Below are 19,901 nucleotides of genomic sequence, written 5' to 3'. Positions count from 1 at the left end.
TATAGTTTCCGGATTCGACCATATTAATGACCTAAGGCTCGTATTTCTGTGTGTTATTATGTTATAATTAAGTCAATGATTTGATAGAGCAGTATGACGGAGCGATGGTAGGCAGCAGCAGGTTCTTAAGCATTCATTCAAACAGCACTTTCGTGCGTTTTGCCAGCAGCTCCTCGCAATGCTTCAAGCATTGCGCTGTTTATGACTTCAAGCCTATCAACTCCCGAGATTATGCTGGTGTAACCGATGTGAAATGGCTAGCTAGTTAGCGGGGTGCGCGCTAATAGCGTTTCAAACGTCACTCGCTCTGAGACTTGGAGTAGTTGTTCCCCTTACTCTGTATGGGTAACGCTGCTTCGAGGGTGGCTGTTGTCGATATGTTCCTGGTTCGAGCCCAGGGAGAAGCGGGGAGAGGGATGGAAGCTATACTGTTACACTGGCAATACTACAGTGCCTATAAGAACATCCAATAGTCAAAGGTATATGGAATACAAATCGTATAGAGAGAAATAGTCATATACAGTGGGGCAAAAAAGTATTTAGTTAGTCACCAATTGTGCAAGTTCTCCCACTTAAAAAGATGAGAGAGGACTGTAATTTTCATCATAGGTACACTTCAACTATGACAGACAAAATGAGAAAAAAAACACATTATAGGATTTTTAATGAATTTATTTGCAAATTATGGTGGAAAATAAGTATTTGGTCACCTACAAACAAGCAAGATTTCTGGCTCTCACAGACTTTTAAGAGGCTCCTCTGTCCTCCACTTGTTACCTGTATTACTGGCACCTGTTTGAACTTGTTATCAGTATAAAAGACACCTGTCCACAACCTCAAACAGTCACACTCCAAACTCTACTATGGCCAAGACTAAAGAGCTGTCAAAGAACACCAGAAACAAAATTGTAGACCTGCACCAGGCTGGGAAGACAGAATCTGCAATAGGTAAGCAGCTTGGTTTGAAGAAATCAACTGTGGGAGCAATTATTAGGAAATGGAAGACATACAAGACCACTGATAATCTCCCTCGATCTGGGGCTCCACGCAAGATATCACCCAGTGGGGTCAAAATGATCACAAGAACGGTGAGCAAAAATCCCAGAACCACATGGGGGGACCTAGTGAATGACCTGCAGAGAGCTGGGACCAAAGTAACAAAGCCTACCATCAGTAACACACTACGCCGCCAGGGACTCAAATCCTGCAGTGCCAGACGTGTCCCCCTGCTTAAGCCAGTACATGTCCAGGCCCGTCTGAAGTTTGCTAGAGAGCATTTGGATGATCCAGAAGAAGATTGGGAGAATATCATATGGTCAGATGAAACCAAAATATAACTTTTTGGTAAAAACTCAACTCATCGTGTTTGGAGGACAAAGAATGCTGAGTTGCATCCAAAGAACACCATACCTACTGTGAAGCATGGGGGTGGAAACATCGTGCTTTGGGGCTGTTTTTCTGCAAAGGGACCAGGACGACTGATCCGTGTAAAGGAAAGAATGAATGGGGCCATGTATCGTGAGATTTTGAGTGAAAACCTCCTTCCATCAGCAAGGGCATTGAAGATGAAATGTGGCTGGGTCTTTCTGCATGACAATGATCCCAAACACACTGCCCGTGCAACGAAGGAGTGGCTTCACAAGAAGCATTTCAAGGTCCTGGAGAGGCCTAGCCAGTCTCCAGATCTCAACCCCATAGAAAATCTTTGGAGGGAGTTGAAAGTCTGTGTTGCCCAGCAACAGCCCCAAAACATCACTGCTCTAGAGGAGATCTGCATGGAGGAATGGGCCAAAATACCAGCAACAGTGTGTGAGAACCTTGTGAAGACTTACAGAAAACGTTTGACCTCTGTCATTGCCAACAAAGGGTATATAACAAAGTATTGAGAAACTTTTGTTATTGACCAAATACTTATTTTCCTCCATAATTTGCAAATCAATTCATTAAAAATCCTACAATGTGATTTTCTGGATTTTTTTTTCTAATTTTGTCTGTCATAGTTGAAGTGTACCTATGATGAAAATTACAGGCCTCTCTCATCTTTTTAAGTGGGAGAACTTGCACAGTTGGTGGCTGACTAAATACTTTTTTGCCCCACTGTAATTCCTATAATAACTACAACCTAAAACTTCTTACCTGGGAATATTGACTCATGTTAAAAGGAACCACCAGCTTTCATATGTTCTCATGTTCTGAGCAAGGAACTTAAACATTAGCTTTTTTACATGGCACATATTGCACTTTTACTTTCTTCTCCAACACTTTGTTTTTGCATTATTTAAACCAAATTGAACATGTTTCATTATTTATTTGAGGCTAAATCTATTTTATTGACGTATTATATTAAGTTAAAATAAGTGTTCATTCAGTATTGTTGTAATTGTCATTATTACAAATACATTTTTTTTTTTTAATCGGCCGATTTAATCGGTATCGGCTTTTTTTTTTGGGGGGGGGGGGTCCTCCAATAATAGGTATCGGCATTGAAAAATCATAATCGGTCGACCTCTAGTGTGTATACAGATTTATTAACTGAATGATTCATATGTGACACACATTAATGCCAAAATAACATGCAAAACAGGCAAGCCCCAATGTATTATATATTTTTTATATATATAATTATAATTTTTTGTTGCTAAAAATGTGCTCTGCCCTGAATGATGGGTCGCCATTGGGTCCGGTACTCATTTTTCAAATAATAAAATTGATCTGGTGGTGGTGGCTAACCTCAATGTTGTCGTCAAGCTCGATTTTCCTCATAAAATGAAGCTCCTGTCCTTTGCAGACTAATCACATTACTTGTCTGTCAGCAAGTTGCTTTCTGTACTACATGCGGTCACATGGTATGTATGAGGTAGCTGTGACGTAGTGAAGGTGTTTGCGGGTTCTTCTACCTAGAAGCGTGTGTGTGTCCCTCGCTTACATGCCTTTTTGACGAGCAAAACCTTTTATGGACGATACTTACCCCTGCGTGCACTCAACTTCATCTAGATACATCGAGTTTCCTAGGCCTGTTTGTCAGGGAAACTGTGAAGCGAGCTGAAGCCTGTTGCCCGTTTCTGTTTGTCTTTTATTAATGTGAAACACTGTTGTACCTGTTTTCTGCTTTTCATTAAGTCATGCGTAGCTGTTCTTTATATGACTTAAAATACATGTGTTCATCTGGGAAGAATATTATATATAGGCTGTAGCGTCACACATTTTGATCAGTTCTGAAAACGAATCTGACACACAGAAACGTATGAAAACATTAAATCATTACCTTCATTTTTTTCTTACTAGTACTTGCTGTAAATAAAGCAGACATTAGCACTGTTAATCACTTCACTGTCATTCAGAAATGATTTACTGGATCAGCTGATGGTTGACAATAGGCCTGTCACGGTAGTAGGCTTTGCTAAACAGCTCGCTACCAAAATGCACGTCCAACAAGTAGGCTGTTAGCCTATGCATCATTATTTAAGAACGACTAATCAATTTAATGTGACCCCTTCATGAGATTATTGTCCCGCTGATGGCCAATCAGGTTTCGATGGGCTTCTTATTGTTTTTGGATGATTGATTAGAATGACACTTCCAGAACATTCACACCTATCTAAACTGTTCAATCAGCACGCAGTCTTGAAACTTTCCTTCCTGTGCAGGTCAGTCACCTTTCCTTCTCACATTTTTCATATAGAAAAAAAATGCAGCCAATTAATAGACTTTCCAAATTGGTGCCGATCACTAGTAGCCTAATAATACTCCTCCAATCTATGGAGAGAAATTCAATAGACCTATGCTGCTGACAAACGGCATGTTGGAGGGAGTAGGCCTATGCTGCTGACAAACGGCATGTTGGAGGGAGTAGGCCTATGCCGCTGACAAACGGCATGTTGGAGGGAGTAGGCCTATGCCGCAGACAAACGGCATGTTGGAGGGAGTAGGCCTATGCCGCAGACAAACGGCATGTTGGAGGGAGTAGGCCTATGCCGCTGACAAACGGCATGTTGGAGGGAGTAGGCCTATGCCGCTGACAAACGGCATGTTGGATGGAGTAGGCCTATGTCGCTGACAAACGGCATGTTGGAGGGAGTAGGCCTATGCCGCAGACAAACGGCATGTTGGAGGGAGTAGGCCACTATGCTGCTGACAAACGGCATGTTGGAGGGAGTAGGCCTATGCCGCAGACAAACGGCATGTTGGAGGGAGTAGGCCACTATGCCAAAGTTCTATACCCTAAACTCCTCGTTCTGAAAATGTATGAATCTGCGCAGTGCTTTGCTATTCAACAAATAGGCAGGCCTCTACCTTTTCAAGGAAATAATATTATTGTAGGCCTAGTTTTATTATATTGATCATTCGATTCTAGATCCTATGCTTTCTGTGACTTGTTCAATTGCATGCAGTTCAGGTATTTTTTTTTATAGACAAAGAAGAGAGATCAACCTGTGAAATAAGATTTAACATGGCCTACAAAAAATTGCTAGCAGTCTCCATCTAATGGTGCAGACACGGGCGCACGCGGACGAAAGAGTCGCCTACGAAGGAGTTCTCTGTAGAGTCGCCTACGAAGGAGTTCTCTGTAGAGTCGCCTACGAAGGAGTTCTCTGTAGAGTCGCCTACGAAGGAGTTCGCTGTAGAGTCGCCTACGAAGGAGTTCGCTGTAGAGTCGCCTACGAAGGAGTTCGCTGTAGAGTCGCCTACGAAGGAGTTCGCTGTAGAGTCGCCTACGAAGGAGTTCGCTGTAGAGTCGGCTACGAAGGAGTTCGCTGCAGCCTTGCTTCGGTGTGGCTCGTGTGTGTGTGTGTGTGTGCGCACGTCTGTGTGTGTGGATCCTGTTGTTGTGGTGGAGTGTTCCCTGACATCTTCCTCCTTGTCGGGTCAAAGGAAGCTGTGGCTAGAGGAGCAGTCCAGTAATGCTGCCTTCCCTCGCATGACACGACATCATCAGGAAATCCTCTGGTCGCTCTGATTGTCATCTCAATTGCCTGTGCGATAGGACATCTCTGCTGCTGCCAATAGGCCTATATATAGACTGATAATTAATCTGTCTGTGGCTCTGTCAGGGTGGGAGATTTATTTGGATGAAAGAGCCTCAGGCCTGTGTGTCTGACAGCTCTGCTCATCTGCTGCTTGGTTGTGTGTTTTCCTCATTATCTTGGGATGACTTGCTGGATGACTTGCTTTAATGCCCCCCCTCCCCCCCAACACACACCACACACCACACACACACACCATTTATAGCCCCATGGTCCTTCTGGCTACAGATTAGTAATTCACGTCACACTTCAATAATTGTAATGCTGAGTTTACGTTGAGGTAGAAAATAATTAGTTTTTTTATAAGCTTTTCCAGCCGTAATGACTTATTTTAATGATAATTACCGGCCATATGCTCAAGATGTTTTAATGTAGACCCTTCAGCTAGATACTTAACCTTAGTTGCTTTGGTGAATAATATCCATCTATAGAGCATAAATAGGTCGACATCAGGGGTTCTTCAACTTTTTCAGCCTGGGACTCAAATTAGAAATGGTGTTTTCCTTATAAACACACTCAACTATATGTAAATATCGGTACATTTCATTGCCCTTACGCCTAAAACAAATGCAACATAGACTAAAACAATGAAATACCCATATAAATAGCTATTCATGTTTATTTATGCCCCATTTTAAAAACACTCTTATATATCTGTCTAGGTTGGAACTGTTGCTGTTAAAATACACACTCAGGCTCAGTTTTTGATAGTGCAACCCTAAGTAACAGTACAGATGAAAAATGGTCAGGCCTACTGTACATCTTACTGTAGAGATTATTGTTAAAGTATAGGTTTGAACTGTGACTGTTAAAATACAATAAATCATTTTTATTCTGAACTTGAATTAACTGATTGATCACATCACACAGATGTAGACCAGAAACACACACACAGTCCTAATGAGAGGTGTGTGTGTGTGTGGCAGTTTGACGTTTTTAACAAGCAAGTCTATTCTGGGCTCAGTTTCTGACAGTGCAACCCTGAGGTCATGCTCAGCGTTGAGTTGAGAACCCTGACTCGCATGGGTATATGCTGGCAAACAGATTAGTGTAGTGTTAGCTAGCTACATAGTTGTCTTTGCTGTCTAATTATCCAAGATAATTGTGTAGCTTAGAGTGTGGAGTCTTAGAGTGATAATTGCGTTATCGTATTTCGTCGCCCTCCTATCTGCCTAGCAGCTAGCCAGCTAGCATACGTTCACCGGCTACCGTAGCACTGTAGTAACTATCACACTCAACCGAACGACTTGATTAGTGTAGTATTAGATAGCTACATAGTTGTCTTTGCTGTCTTCGTATCCAAGATAATTGTGTAGTTTAGAGTGTGTAGTCTTAGAGTGATTATCTTAATTCACCGAGGTTAGCTAGCCAGCTATTTTGTCGTCCTTAACGTAGGAGACACTCCTAGCTAGCCAATAGCCAGCCAACGTCTACTGAATAGAACTTTCGCATTCCGCGTCGCTCCACAGGTAGTATCACTTTTTCATTTCATTTCATTACAGTCCCAACGGTGTGATTTGTTTGATCGTAGCTAGCTACATAGCTAGCTACATAGCCGTCTTTGTTTCAAAGATAATTGTGTAGTCTAGAGCGATTTTCTAGGTTAGCTAGCCAGCTATTGTCGTTCTCCTAACGCAACGTAACGTAACCAACACTACTAGCTAGCCAGCTAGCTCCCGATAAGCAGCATTGTAGAAACTTCACACTCAACGGTACGACTTGATTAGGGTAGTGTCAACAACGCAGCTAGCCTACCCCAGCAGTACTCTATCATTTTAATCATTTTAGTCAATTAGATTCTTGCTACGTAAGCTTAACTTTCTGAACATTCGAGACGTGTAGTCCACTTGTCATTCCAATCTCCTCTGCATTAGCGTAGCCTCTTCTCTAGCCTGTCAACTATGTGTCTGTCTATCCCTGTTCTCTCCTCTCTGCACAGACCATACAAACGCTCCACACCGCATGGCCGCAGCCACCTAATCTGGTGGTCCCAGCGCGCACGACCCACGTGGAGTTCCAGGTCTCCGGTAGCCTCTGGAACTGCCGATCTGCGGCCAACAAGGCAGAGTTCATCTCAGCCTATGCCTCCCTCCAGTCCCTCGACTTCTTGGCTCTGACGGAAACATGGATCACCACAGACAACACCGCTACTCCTACTGCTCTCTCTTCGTCCGCCCACGTGCTCTCGCACACCCCGAGAGCTTCTGGTCAGCGGGGTGGTGGCACCGGGATCCTCATCTCTCCCAAGTGGTCATTCTCTCTTTCTCCCCTTACCCATCTGTCTATCGCCTCCTTTGAATTCCATGCTGTCACAGTTACCAGCCCTTTCAAGCTTAACATCCTTATCATTTATCGCCCTCCAGGTTCCCTCGGAGAGTTCATCAATGAGCTTGATGCCTTGATAAGCTCCTTTCCTGAGGACGGCTCACCTCTCACAGTTCTGGGCGACTTTAACCTCCCCACGTCTACCTTTGACTCATTCCTCTCTGCCTCCTTCTTTCCACTCCTCTCCTCTTTTGACCTCACCCTCTCACCTTCCCCCCTACTCACAAGGCAGGCAATACGCTCGACCTCATCTTTACTAGATGCTGTTCCTCCACTAACCTCATTGCAACTCCCCTCCAAGTCTCCGACCACTACCTTGTATCCTTTTCCCTCTCGCTCTCATCCAACACTTCCCACACTGCCCCTACTCGGATGGTATCGCGCCGTCCCAACCTTCGCTCTCTCTCCCCCGCTACTCTCTCTCTCCTCTTCCATCCTATCATCTCTTCCCTCTGCTCAAACCTTCTCCAACCTATCTCCTGATTCTGCCTCCTCAACCCTCCTCTCCTCCCTTTCTGCATCCTTTGACTCTCTATGTCCCCTATCCTCCAGGCCGGCTCGGTCCTCCCCTCCCGCTCCGTGGCTCGACGACTCATTGCGAGCTCACAGAACAGGGCTCCGGGCAGCCGAGCGGAAATGGAGGAAAACTCGCCTCCCTGCGGACCTGACATCCTTTCACTCCCTCCTCTCTACATTTTCCTCTTCTCTCTCTGCTGCTAAAGCCACTTTCTACCACTCTAAATTCCAAGCATCTGCCTCTAACCCTAGGAAGCTCTTTGCCACCTTCTCCTCCCTCTTGAATCCTCCTCTCCCTCCCCCTCCTCCCTCTCTGCAGATGACTTCGTCAACCATTTTGAAAAGAAGGTCGACGACATCCGATCCTCGTTTGCTAAGTCAAACGACACCGCTGGTTCTGCTCACACTGCCCTACCCTGTGCTCTGACCTCTTTCTCCCTCTCTCTCCAGATGACATCTCGCGTCTTGTGACGGCCGGCCGCCCAACAACCTGCCCGCTTGACCCTATCCCCTCCTCTCTTCTCCAGACCATCTCCGGTGACCTTCTCCCTTACCTCACCTCGCTCATCAACTCATCCCTGACCGCTGGCTACGTCCCTCCCGTCTTCAAGAGAGCGAGAGTTGCACCCCTTCTGAAAAAACCTACACTCGATCCCTCCGATGTCAACAACTACAGACCAGTATCCCTTCTTTCTTTTCTCTCCAAAACTCTTGAACGTGCCGTCCTTGGCCAGCTCTCCCGCTATCTCTCTCAGAATGACCTTCTTGATCCAAATCAGTCAGGTTTCAAGACTAGTCATTCAACTGAGACTGCTCTTCTCTGTATCACGGAGGCGCTCCGCACTGCTAAAGCTAACTCTCTCTCCTCTGCTCTCATCCTTCTAGACCTATCGGCTGCCTTCGATACTGTGAACCATCAGATCCTCCTCTCCACCCTCTCCGAGTTGGGCATCTCCGGCGCGGCCCACGCTTGGATTGCGTCCTACCTGACAGGTCGCTCCTACCAGGTGGCGTGGCGAGAATCCGTCTCCTCACCACGTGCTCTCACCACTGGTGTCCCCAGGGCTCTGTTCTAGGCCCTCTCCTATTCTCGCTATACACCAAGTCACTTGGCTCTGTCATAACCTCACATGGTCTCTCCTATCATTGCTATGCAGACGACACACAATTAATTTTCTCCTTTCCCCCTTCTGACGACCAGGTGGCGAATCGCATCTCTGCATGTCTGGCAGACATATCAGTGTGGATGACGGATCATCACCTCAAGCTGAACCTCGGCAAGACGGAGCTGCTCTTCCTCCCGGGGAAGGACTGCCCGTTCCATGATCTCGCCATCACGGTTGACAACTCCATTGTGTCCTCGTCCCAGAGCGCTAAGAACCTTGGCGTGATCCTGGACAACACCCTGTCGTTCTCAAATAACATCAAGGCGGTGGCCCGTTCCTGTAGGTTCATGCTCTACAACATCCGCAGAGTACGACCCTGCCTCACACAGGAAGCGGCGCAGGTCCTAATCCAGGCACTTGTCATCTCCCGTCTGGATTACTGCAACTCGCTGTTGGCTGGGCTCCCTGCCTGTGCCATTAAACCCCTACAACTCATCCAGAACGCCGCAGCCCGTCTGGTGTTCAACCTTCCCAAGTTCTCTCACGTCACCCCGCTCCTCCGCTCTCTCCACTGGCTTCCAGTTGAAGCTCGCATCCGCTACAAGACCATGGTGCTTGCCTACGGAGCTGTGAGGGGAACGGCACCTCACTACCTCCAGGCTCTGATCAGGCCCTACACCCAAACAAGGGCACTGCGTTCATCCACCTCTGGCCTGCTCGCCTCCCTACCACTGAGGAAGTACAGTTCCCGCTCAGCCCAGTCAAAACTGTTCGCTGCTCTGGCCCCCCAATGGTGGAACAAACTCCCTCACGACGCCAGGACAGCGGAGTCAATCACCACCTTCCGGAGACACCTGAAACCCCACCTCTTTAAGGAATACCTAGGATAGGATAAAGTAATCCTTCTCCCCCCCCCCTTAAAAGACCTAGATGCACTATTGTAAAGTGGCTGTTCCACTGGATGTCATAAGGTGAAAGCACCAATTTGTAAGTCGCTCTGGATAAGAGCGTCTGCTAAATGACTTAAATGTAAAATGTAAATGTAAACTGGATCAGAACATCTACTGCTTTCTCAGTCAGGCAGGAGACCGCTTCCTGCTGTAGATGAGCAAACCAGAACTGTGCGAGTGTGTTTGCCTCAAAAAGCGTATTGCCTCAATCAGTTTATTCCAGTTCAGAATCAAAATGATTACTTTTTTAACAGCAACAGTACCATCCTAGACTTGTTTTCAACCATTTTTCATCTGTACTGTTACTTGGGGTTGCACTATCAGTAGCTAGGTAGCTTACTTTAGCCAATTAGCTATGTACAAGGGCATTGTTTGAAAGAGAAACTCAAATCTACTACTATGAGAGAGAGTACTCCCTTATTTCTGTTTATCATCACCTGTTGTAAAATGATAACAATGCCTTGCTAGCTGACTTGCTCTTCCACTGTTGAAGCACTGTTTGCTGAAGCATTCTGCCCTGTTCTGAAAGAACTCCCTGGGTTTACTGTCATGCTATGAATGTTTGGTCAGGATGTATCGTTTTAATTTGTTCGTTTTGAGAGACTCATTACTGAGCACTTCCCAGCACAAAACGCATTGTGGGCACTCCTCATATTTTATAAAAGTTTGTATGAAACCAAGAGAGAAACTCATCGCTGTTTTTGCGTTTCATGACGATTGAGCTCAGTCAGACTTTGTGGCAAGCTTGAGTCCATTCGATGATTGACAGTGGCTGACAGCGCATCATCTGCTTCTGAACGACAGCGCCTCAGCGTGTGGGTCGCGGAGTGATCTTCAAGAAAACTGCAGAAAAAATATCATGTTAACCACGATGCCGATGCGGAGCTCCCTCCCAATTGCGTAGCTGCCAAACTGAGCAGAGACGCCGCTGCTAAGCAGAGAGCGCAGTTGCACTTGGCCAAATCAATTCCAATATTCCATATTTCTATGTTTAGACACCTCATGACCCACCATTTAACAGGTCTGCGACCCAAAGTGACCTATACTTTTAAGAAAGGCTGGCCTACAAGGTCCAGGTTTGTGCAAATATGTCTCCTAAGTGGGCCTCGATAAGCCTGTCTGTTATTGTGAGCCAAGTGTAAGGCCTATAATGCTACTCAAACAGCTGTGAAGTATAGCCGGTCATTGACTGAAAGTGCAAAGAAATGTTGGTGGCACTTACTTTTACAGAACAGATTAAAGTGGTAATAACATAGCAACAACCTGGTTATAGTATGCTAATAAGTTATAGTTACAATGAGAGCATATAGAGACGGCACTAGCCTACTTTAAATAGGACCAACTTAGTTTCTTCCTCGTGATGGCTAGTGTCAGTCACTATGCTGTGTATACTCCGTAAAGATTAGCCTACTTATGAAGCGTTGGGAACTTAGTCAGGTTATGTCCTCTTGTTAGGAACACCCTCAACAAAAACACGTCTGTCCTGTCCACAAGTGGATAGGACAGGGGCCCGAGCAAGATGAGGTGTTGTTTTGAATGGCTCTCACGCTGTGGACTTATATCATGGATTTGACTTGTTGCTCAGTCCTTTGATTATGCTATTATGTCAGAAACGACAACAACCGGACGAACCCTGGCCTTCAAAAAGTCAACCTGGTTACAACCGTCTGACTGCTGTCAAACACGTCTTTTTCTCTGGCACTCATCCCTCATCCAATAGAAGCAATTTTGCAATATGTTCCCTTTGAACTCTTAATTCATTTTGGAGCAGTTGCATGTGTCTTTTCTCTTCCTCCCGAGCAAGGTGCGCGTCGAGACACGTCCGATCTGTAGCCAGCCAGATGCATATTTTTGGGAATGCTTTCTGCTTATGGTTACTTACAAGTCTCGGCATTGACACCTTAGTTTCTTCAGAGAGATATAATTAGTAGTGTTCCCTGCCGTAGGGATTGGTTGTGGCCTAGAAAGCGTCTGCTATGCTGTGAACTGACGGACTGCGGAGGAGTGTGTGTGTGTGTGTGTATATATAGGTTTTTGTCCCCGCTCATTTATTCTTGTAGGCAAAAAGTGGTAATTTGATGGGTTTTCAACTCGGCGGCACCCATTTTGTAAACATATTATTGTATCCTTGTTCGGAACCGTAGCCACCTGCAATGGATAACTGAACAGACTGACTAGCCCTTGATGTAGGCTAAAGAAGAAAGGCCTAGCCTCCCATCACGTCACTGTCCTCAAATATTGTCTGGTCTAAAGCCCTTTCGTCATATCAGTCACAGAAGAAACAGCTTCCAGCATGCAGGTCAGTAGTACGCAAAACATCTTTCCATTTCTACCTGGGTTGTCATAACTGGATGGGTTGGTTCCACCATCATTAGCCTGCAGTGTAATACTTGGTGTTCTGTGAGGATGCAGTCAGTACAAAGAGTAGAGTTACCTCTACCGTCCGTGATGCATTCTACCACGGGGGGGGAGAAGTAAGGCCTGACATTTTAATGTCATTCAATGAAAACACGGATAATCTGTATATCAAATGCCCCCCCCCCCCCCCACGGTAACAGATCGGTGTAAAAAGAAGGGGATATGTCAGGGCTGAAGCTAAGGGTTCACTGTCGGTGTCATGTCATCTCAGAATACAGTATGTGGGCTTAGATGAGTTCTCCCTCCCTCTCCTCCATTTTGAGCATCTGTACCTGTTTGCTTTAAGCCAGGGTAGAGAACCTACTGTACACAGCTCGAGGGCTGCAGCAGGCAGGGTGTGCTAGGCTAGCCTTCCATTGTGTTTCAGGTCATTTAGGTAATTAACTGGGGAGAGAGTCGTCTCACCTGCTTCTCAAGGTTACAGTTGTTGATTTATGGTTGAATTAAGCCTATCCCTTTTTCACACCTTAAATCTATATCTTGCATAGAGCAGCACAATCAACTGACAATATTTTCTGACCCTGACAAGTTTCTGAAAATTAGCATTGCACTTAGCTGTTGGCCTTATTGTGTTCTATTCTATTCATTAAGGTTATGGGGCATGTTGTAAGGGCATTTGGGACTGAGAACCCCCTTCATCAGGTCCCAGAGCAATCTGGTATGTAGGCCCCAGCTCTGGCTTTTGAGGACTCCTAGAGATCCGTAAATATATTTGTTCCTTCATTTGAGAAACAAGCACCCGTGTTCTGCTAAAAGTAAAACCGGCAGTTTCTCTCACAGCTGCCCATGTCACCCTCTCTCTCTCCTCCACCCATCCTTCTGCACTATTGTCCACAATGACTCAAGAAGACATGCTGAAATCTATGGCCCGGGATGAGGCCAGTATCACAATACTCATTAGTATCCCGGCAAGGAAACAAACACGAGACAGATTTAACTTCTTTAGAAAAACAGTAATGTCAGAAACAAACATAGTTATGTCGTCAATTAATTTCCCAATTAATTTCCAAGCACAATATTTTACATACAGCAGTATATCGTACATAGAGTGGGGAGAACAAGTATTTGATATACTGCCGATTTTGCAGGTTTTCCCACTTACAAAGCATGTAGAGGTCTGTAATTCTTTATCATAGGTACACTTACTTATGTCATGCAATAAAATCAAATGAATTACTTAAAAATCATACAATGTGATTTTCTGGATTTTTGTATTAGATTCCGTCTCTCACAGTTGAAGTGTACCTATGATAAAAATTACAGACCTCATTGCGGTTCGTAATGACAGACAAGCATCTGTCTGGCATGGTAGGTATGATCCCAGTGGGGGCACATTATCGCTGAAATCTGGCACCAGTGGGGGCACATTATCACTGAAATTTCTCTCCCAATGCCCACATAGCCTAAACCTAGATGTCTCTGATGCTTCAATTTTTTTAAATTTTTTTTTACAGAAAAGTTGAATATGTTTCTATGTCAGAAGGTTTGGTGTAGCCTCCAATTTATACAATTGTTTAAATAAACAGTGAATCTGTCGATTTTAGGCTGAAATCTTCCAGACAATTCATGTTGAGCTGAAGTCTCATTTTGTTTCACACGTTTAGGCGACGCCAAAACAGAAACTCCTGTAAGCCGATGTTCTCATAATTTTTGCATTTTTGTCCCATGTGTAGCCTTTCAGTTGTCATGACTCATGACACAACTCTGATCTAATCTTTTGTCTTGTGCCTTTACCCCCCCCCCCACACACACACTTCTCTGCCGCTTTCTTAATATTTGAATTACATCATGTTTGTTTGTTTACTGCAGCGACAGTGAGACGCACCCTGTTCTATTTAAAACGGCTCTGACTCCAGTTGCGACCCAAATGGCACCCTATTCCCTATATAGTGTACTACATTTGACCAGGAAAGTAGTGCATTATATAGGGAATAGGATGCCATTTTTGAAACGCACACCATATAGTGCCCTGGCCTCCTATTATTGTGGAGACGGGGGACGACGTCATTGCTCTGGGAACTCTGTTGTCACGAGTGTGCAGTGCAGTATTAAACCAAATGTATTGGGTCAGATGCATGTTGACGTGCTATGTAAGTGATTCCCAGGATCCCAGACGTGTTTTTGTATTTGGGCACTTTATTAATGATTTAACGGTTCCACTCTCCTCTCAGTGATGGGCTGACATATCCCGTGTTTCCGTCGCAGTCATTTATGTGTCGCTGCGCCACGGCAACAAACAAAAAAAGATGGCGCGTGAGAACATATTTCTGCCGAGGCGCACTTTGAAGATGTTCAGAACAGTCCACATAAAATGTTCCTCTGCAAACAAAACGAGAAATGAATAAAAGGGAGAACTTGAATACCGTCTCAAGGAATGTTTGCGTGCCATAGGGAGAGAAACGTGCATTCTGACAAGCAGTCAATGCACAAAGTCTTGCAATGGAGGGAAAAACAGCCGTTTTAATGGCTTTGTTAAAAAGAGGGGGATCCCAGTAGGGCTGTGGCGGTCACAAAATGTTGTCAGTCGGTGATTGTCAAGCAAATAACTTGCTTTTGTGGTAATTGACCTTTAATTAACATGAACACATTTAGCATCTCCTGCCTTCCACACATAGCCTACAAGCCACTGATACAGATCTTTTGTACCATCTACATTTTAAAAAGTCTAATAAATCCATTTAATATAGACTACACCATCACAATAAATCCATTATTTTATTTTAGACAGGTCTAAAGAAGCATGATATGAAGAAAATGTAGTCTACTTCAGAAGAACAGAATAGCATCCTCTGAGTTGTCCTGATGTGGCTATGCCAAATGGCCGTGGGCTACACTAGTTCATTTAGCAGACAAGATTTGCTTAGAATTCCATAAGTTTATAGTAGGAAGAATGCAATTGAACAAAGCTGAATAAAATATAAATATTTTCTCTTAACGATTTGAGGGAGTGCGCACATGCGGCTACTGTGAGCGGTTAACAAAGAAATGGGTATTCCTATGTACTTAATTTAGAATTATTAATGTAACTTTAGTTGTTCTATAAATGTTGGGCTATGTTTTATTTTTATATACATTTAAGGCTGCATGGTGCGACTCTAATGATGATTTGAAAAAAGATGCTTGAATATCATGAGCTCTGCTTGTTTTTTTTTGCGCAGGCTGTACACACTTCATCAGTCTCTCATTCACAATTTGACAAGCACTTGATAATGCCTCGAATTTCCCAGCGGAAAATTGTGGCTGTATTGTACCCTAAAAGAAATCCATGCCTTTGTTGTGCCCTTCTTCCTTAGTGCTGCATGCTCCGAAAAAGTCTGTTTCTTATGCTGGCATCAGAGCTTGGAGAAGCCTAATTACCGTGACTAAACGGTCAAGTGGAATTTGACTGCCTTCATGCCTCGTCACCGCCGGTGTGGCGGTAATACGGTCACCGCAACAGCCCTATATCCCAGCTTTCCCTTCCTAGATGATTTATTTCTCAGCTTTAAAATATGCGCAAACTGCATATTTTTAAACCCAGAGTTTTTAGCAGCACTATGGTTAAGCACATTACTGCTCAGCAAATTGCATAGTGTAGAATGGGGCTATATGTAACACGGGTCAATTGTAGGGTATCTTGGGGTAAAATGCCACCCTACCTCAAATGTTTTTGGGAGGGGAGTGTCTTAACAAATTGTGATGAGACTGATTACAATTTTAGTTGAGCAAGAGTAGTGGTAACCAGGGAAAGTGTTTTGGGGGGGAAATGGTGATATGAAGTGGTTTCTGTGAGAGGTACAGGCAGTGTTACCCCGGGTGGATGTTTACCCCCAAGTTACCCTAACAGGTAGGCCTAGATTATATTCACTGTGTTTGTGCGATTTTTTTTTTGGGGGGGGGCATAGAATTAATCAAAAGGATGCTAACTATTTCAAAGAGCACATATGGGTTCTAGCAAATATTTAGCCCCGAAAACAGATAGGCAACCCAATGCGTCAGCCCAATTATTTATAGCTTCTATGCTCCATCAGCTACAGGTGATAGAATGCTTATTGCTAATAGCATACCTGATCATATGGACCACACATAGGCTACAGTGCCTTCAGAAAGAACCAACACCCCTTGACCTTTCACACATTTAGTTATATTACAGCCTGAATTTAAAATGGATTAAATGTGTTTGTTTTTGTCACTGGCCTACACACAATACCACACAATGTCGAAGGGGAATTATGTTTTTTGAAAATGTTTACAAATGTATAAAAAAAATGAACAGCTGAAATGTCTTGAGTCAATAAGTATTCAACCCCTTTTGTTATGGAAAGCTTAAATAAGTTCAGGAGTTAAAATGTGCTTAACAAGTCACATGATTTTTGAATGACTGCCTCATCTCTGTACCTCACACAGAATTGTCTGTATGGTCCCTCAGTTGAGCAGTGAATTTCAAACACAGATTCAACCACAAAGACCAGGAAGGTTTTCCAATGCCTTGCAAAGAAGGGCACTTATTGCTAGATGGGTGAAAAATAGGGCTGTACCCGACTACAAAAATGTCTTCGCCAACGGAGAGTCGTCTGTTCTTAAAATTTTAAGTGTATTTTCCCATGTATTCTATATTCTATGCATTTTAATCAAATCAAGCATATGCACTGAGCTTGTCTGATGCTTTAAGCTCACTGGTTGACGAAATAATTAAGACACATAAATTACTATAGGGAGTCCGGCCGCAATTGATTTGATTGTGCCGGGCTCAGACCAACAACAAAAAAATGACAGCGAGTGACTGTGTGACTAGCACCCATTGTTTCTCTCCTCCCTGCTGCAGCGACCACCTCAGAACATCAACAGTGTTTATCGCACTGTCCGTGTTGCTGAAACATAATTACAGCTATTTCTGACTGAAAAGGTCTGTTACCGAAATCCCTAATTTGTTCACAGAAAAACATTCTCAATAGAGCAGGTATTCCCAAACTGGGGCAGGGTACGCGCAATGCCGTCGGACGTACGCCAAATAAAAATATGATACACATTTAAAAACATATATGAAACATTTCTTCATATTTTCAAACAGTCCATTTATATTTTCAAACGGGGCTATTCATTTGGGTGAGGTTATTTTCTCACCTGAGTAGCCTCGTTTCACTGCCAAAAATAAAATTCAACCATCTAGTGCTCAGCGAAATAACAACGCAATGTCAAATACAGGTAGCCTATAGTCAAATTATTTTATCCAATCACATTAACCGTTACTCTCTCGTGGGAAACCTTCACTCTTGAGCAGACATTTAGAAACAAAACATGAGAATTTGAAAAATCTTGCACAGAAGTTTTTGGAACGAGAATAAAGACGACTTTTGAGTAGTAAGACATGCATAAAAGCAACAGATAATAAGAAGGGGCTCGAAGCGTCTCATATGGTGAGCTACCGAGTGGCTAGGACAGGCAAGCCCCATACTATTGTGGAGGACTTAATTATTCCTGCTGCTGTGGATATGGCTGGGACAATGCTGGGGGGAAAAGGCCCAAAAAACTATACAGACAATATCTTCATCAAACAGCACTGTTTCACGACGCATCAGTGACACTGCAGGAGATGTTTTGAAACAATTACTGCTATGCATACAAGCCAGTGAATTATATGCATTACAGCTGGGTGAGTCAACAGACGTGTCGGGCCTGGCACAGCTCCTGGTACATGTCTGTTATGTTTATGGGGGTTCAATTAAGGAAGACATCCTCTTCTGCGAACCACTGGAAACCAGGACAATATGAGAGGATATTTTTAAAGTACTGGACAGCTTTGTGACATCAAATTGACTTTGGTGGTCAAGATGTGTTGGTATCTGTACTGATGGCGAAAAGCCACGACAGGGAGACATAATGGAGTGGTAACGCGTGTGCCAGCAGTTGCTCCCGACACCACTTGGGTACACTGCAGCATCCACGAGAGGCTCTTGCTGCCAAGGGAATACCTGACAGCTTGAAAGACGTTTTGGACACAACAGTGAAAATGGTTAACTTTGTTATAGCAAGTCCCCTGAACTTGTATATTTTCTGCATTATGCAATGACATGGGCAGCGACCATGTAATTATTTTACAACATACAGATGTGCGCTGGTTATCAAGGGGCAAAGTATTGACATGTTTTTTTTTAAATTGAGAGACAACTTTAAGCTTTTCTTTACTGACCGCTTGCATGATGTTGAGTTTCTCACACGACTGGCCTATCTGGGTGATCTTAATCTAGGATTTATAGGGACTCTGCAATTATATTCAATGTGTGGTACAAAATTGAGGCTATGATTTAGAAGTTGGAGCTCTTTTCTGTCTGCATTAACAAGGACAACACACAGGTCTTTGCATCATTGTATGATGTTATTTTGTGTGCAAATGAACTCAAGCTTACTGACAATGTCAAATGTGATTACAGCGAAGCATCTGAGTGAGCTGGGTGTGCAATTACGCAGGTGCATTCCCGAAACGGACGACACAAACAACTGGAATCGTTATCCCTTTCATGCCCTGCCTCCAGTCCACTTACCGATATCTGAACAAGAGAGCCTCATCGAAATTGCAACAAGCGGTTCTGTGAAATTTGAATTTAATCAGAAGGCACTGCCAGATTTCTTTATAGAGTCTGATCTCCCTATAGGCTGTCATTGTTGTCGGTGATCAGGCTTATCACTGTTGTGCCATCAGCAAACTTAACGATGGTGTTGTAGCCATGCTGGGTCATGCAGTTATGGGGTATTGTGTGTAGATGGATAAGAAATATTATTTTAATCCATTTCGAATGGAGGTTCCATTTCTTTTTAATGTACAAACATTGTTTTTGGACAATCATTTCCTTCAGTTTAGATGGACATCATATTCTATTTGTCTCCTCTTCTCGTTGGCTTATTATATGGACAGCATTGTTTTTATTGATCTCTTTCAGTGTCAGAATAGTAGTCTACCCTGTAATTTGTCGTATGAATTAAAAAAAAAAAATTCTGCTAATATCTCCCGGCATATAAAGTGTAGTAGAATTGCATGAAATGTCTTCAGAACAGGCCAAATTTTCCCCATGCAAAGAAAGAAGAAAAGTATCTGATCTAGCCTGTTGCCTAGGCCTACTCTACGCAATGCAGACTCAACCATGCTTTGAAGTCTTTTAAAACATTTTTTTGCAAACAGTGATTGAGTTCTATTATTGCCTAAATTATGACTATCCAATCTACTCATCACATTATGAATAGTATGTTATGTTACGTAAGTCTGCAAATGCGACGATGCATGGAATGATTTATTATAAAGGTGCATTTTTTTAACGGTGAAAATTTGCGTTCCCAAACTTTTTTCTCACGCAGTTGCTTTATCCCATAGAAATGTTGCACGACATGAGCTCGTGGGCTCTCATGAAGTGTTTGATGTGATTTTTGATTGAATTTAGGTTGATGTCAGAGTGGTTAGTGACAAGCGTGCTGAGTACCAAGCCATTAGCGACTGGCATTTAGCAAGTTTGGTATGCTACTAATGACCATGAGCAGCATCAGAGAAGCATATTTACCGTGACTAAATGGTCATGTGGAATTTGACTGCG

At 43.7% G+C, this 19,901-nt stretch overlaps 1 protein-coding gene across 11 annotated transcripts in view; it reads left to right on the top strand.

Moving 5' to 3' along the window:
* cdc42bpab (CDC42 binding protein kinase alpha (DMPK-like) b) overlaps window positions 1–19,901 on the top strand; it is a 106,804-nt gene that overhangs the window by 10,302 nt on the left and 76,601 nt on the right. The gene's annotated exons all lie outside the window — the stretch shown is intronic.

Source organism: Oncorhynchus nerka, linkage group LG24, assembly GCF_034236695.1.
Source record: "Oncorhynchus nerka isolate Pitt River linkage group LG24, Oner_Uvic_2.0, whole genome shotgun sequence".
Classification (NCBI taxonomy): domain Eukaryota; kingdom Metazoa; phylum Chordata; class Actinopteri; order Salmoniformes; family Salmonidae; genus Oncorhynchus; species Oncorhynchus nerka.
This window is presented reverse-complemented; position numbering and strand designations above follow the sequence as displayed.